This window comes from Nicotiana sylvestris, chromosome 11 (genome assembly GCF_000393655.2).
Source record: "Nicotiana sylvestris chromosome 11, ASM39365v2, whole genome shotgun sequence".
Classification (NCBI taxonomy): Eukaryota; Viridiplantae; Streptophyta; class Magnoliopsida; order Solanales; family Solanaceae; genus Nicotiana; species Nicotiana sylvestris.
In genome coordinates, this window is record NC_091067.1 from 11105645 (window position 1) to 11108280 (window position 2636).

General features: G+C 34.6%; 1 non-coding gene across 1 annotated transcript; it reads right to left on the reverse strand.

Moving 5' to 3' along the window:
* Positions 1-936: 936 nt before the first annotated feature.
* On the reverse strand, positions 937-1132 carry LOC138882516 (U2 spliceosomal RNA). The gene has a single exon (XR_011404112.1). It is a non-coding gene; the product is annotated as a U2 spliceosomal RNA (small nuclear RNA).
* Between the last annotated feature and the right edge of the window lie 1504 nt (positions 1133-2636).

Below are 2636 nucleotides of genomic sequence, written 5' to 3' on the forward strand. Positions count from 1 at the left end.
CAAATATGTGCAATATATCTAAGTACATTGAAAATATAATGGACGGATGAAAACTAAAGACTGGACTTATAAGTTTAACCATCCAATATTCGAGATACACTAATCCAACTAATATAGGGAGGATAATGTATACACAAATTTTATTCCTACTTTGAAAGGTAAAGAGGTTATTTTCGATAGACCCTCGGCTCAAGAATCTGAGAACCCGAGGCAGCCTACCAAAAAGAGTTTAAATTTTTCCTCCCTGAAAGATTCTCAATTCTCATTGCTTAAATTCAAGAACTTCTAGTGAAGGTGAAAGTGGCATTTACAAAATTATGTCTTTAGACTATTCATCATAATTAGTTTCTCTGAATATATACTGCGCCACTAATTCGTCTAAACAAATTTCATAAACATGAGAAAGAAAGGAGATTTGCAAAAGATCTGGAGACCATAACATTTATTCATTTAGAAAGCTACAACAACAAACATAGTGTAGTCCGAGTAGTGAGGTCTGAGGAGGGTAGAGTGTACTCAGACCTTACCACTTCCTTTATAAGGCAGGGAGGCTATTTCCGGTAGATCCTCGGCTCAGGGTGAAAAAAGAGAAAGGGCAATAACAAGCACACCAATCTAACAACTAAAGCAGAAATACAAAACTAACCCTAATAATACAAACAGAAAACTTGCAGTAGAATGCTGAGTTTCAATATACTATATAAGCTTTTTAAATTTTTGGCAAATATTGGTACCAATTATTTTCATTCTTCACCATGGAAATAATGATGCAAGTTTTGTAACTTCACTTTGACTATGGATTCTTGTAAATGGCTAGAAAAATACATAACGACGTCGCTAAATGTTCTAACTAGATTCAATGCTTAAGTTCAAAAATACATATATTGATTTAGCAAATAAAAAGCAAGACCCGTTAAAAAATTTAGACTAAATTTGGTGGGGTGCGCCAGGATTTGGCCGTAGTGCAACACCAAAACGACGCGCAAAGGTCCAGGTAGCAAGCTACCTTAATGGACCCTTCCCCTTAAACAAATGAGTTAATATCATGTGAGTCGATGACTCACATATCAGATATTAAACTGATAAGAACAGATACTACACTTGATCTTAGCCAAAAGGCCGAGAAAGGTATGCTTTACCATGTACTTGGCTTGCTGTTTTATACCAATTCTCTCCTTTCTGGCTTTTGTTAGCTTTGGATGTGGTATTTCTGTTGGCTGGAGAATTTTATGTTCATATACCCAACTTTTAGCCTGAAGGCACAATACTAACTCTTTTTCTCTCCATATGCTAAGTTTATAAGTTCCACATTCAGTTAATGGACAAAGATGAAATATCAGCCAAAAAAATGATTATGATTTAAAGATCTGTTCTACCATTTGGCCGATATTGAACCTCGTGCTTCTTCTTTTTTTATCAATATTAAATGTTGGTAATCTTAAACAAACAGAGTTATGTCAAAGATAATTACCCAAGTAAGGTCCAACAATACAAGTATCTAAAAAGAAATGCTTATATGTGCATATATTGAATGATAACATGAAGGGGAGTCTTGGAGCAACGGTAAAGTTGTTTCTTGTAACCGTCATGGGTTCGAGCCGTAGAATCAACTATTGATGTTTGCATTATGGTAGTCTGCCTACATACCCTTTGGAGTACGGCCCTTTCCCAGATTCTGGATGAACACAGGATGTTTCGTGCACCGAGCTGACCCTTATACTGAAAGAATAACATACATGAAATAACATACATGAGCCACTTTGAGCTATACTGCGAGAAACAAAATTTGACGTCCTATGTTTAGGGTAGATCAATCAATTCACAACTAATTATCTGCTTCACCTTACAAATAGGGGCGAAGCCAGAATTTTCATTAAAGGGTATCAAAATATAAATAATTAGATACATCGAAAAGTTAAGGGGAGTCAACATATAATAAATATATACATAAAATAAAAAAAATTATCTAGCAATACATTGTAATTTTCCGGCAACCCTTTGTTCCATGTGGCTCCGCCACTGCTTACAAAACCCAACTCCTTTCATACCCTTTGGGAGGCCCTTCAGACTTCACACCCAAAAGCAACTGAGCTCGTCGTCCAAATACTTCGCACTTCAAAAGGAAACAATTCCACCATATCAAATCGGTTGTTTCAAAAAAGGGGACTTTCATTGTTTCGGATAATGAATTTAACAATACAGTACAACCAATTTTAATGAAAAAATCAAAACTAACATTGTTTTGAGATAATAATACAATATGATACAATGGGAACAACCATCCAAACAAGCTGTTATATGTAGCTAACACAGTTTTAGGAAAAAGGCGACAATTAGAGAACTTAAAGAAAAAAATTAAAGAACTTTTTGGAAAAGAATTTAACTAAACAAAAGTTATCAAAAAAATTTCAAGAGATTCTCTTAGTCCAAACGGCTTATTAGACGAACATAAAATTTTATATACCAAATCTTAAATGTATTAAATGTAATTGATCCTTGATCTTGATTTTTTCTTTTTTACCTCACTTACCCCATGGATAGAAAGTTTAACAGGTATTGCATCTCTTTCGATAAGAATAACAAACAGATGATTCAAGAATAGGACCAGAGGCCCAAAAGTTTGAACTGAGGATTGG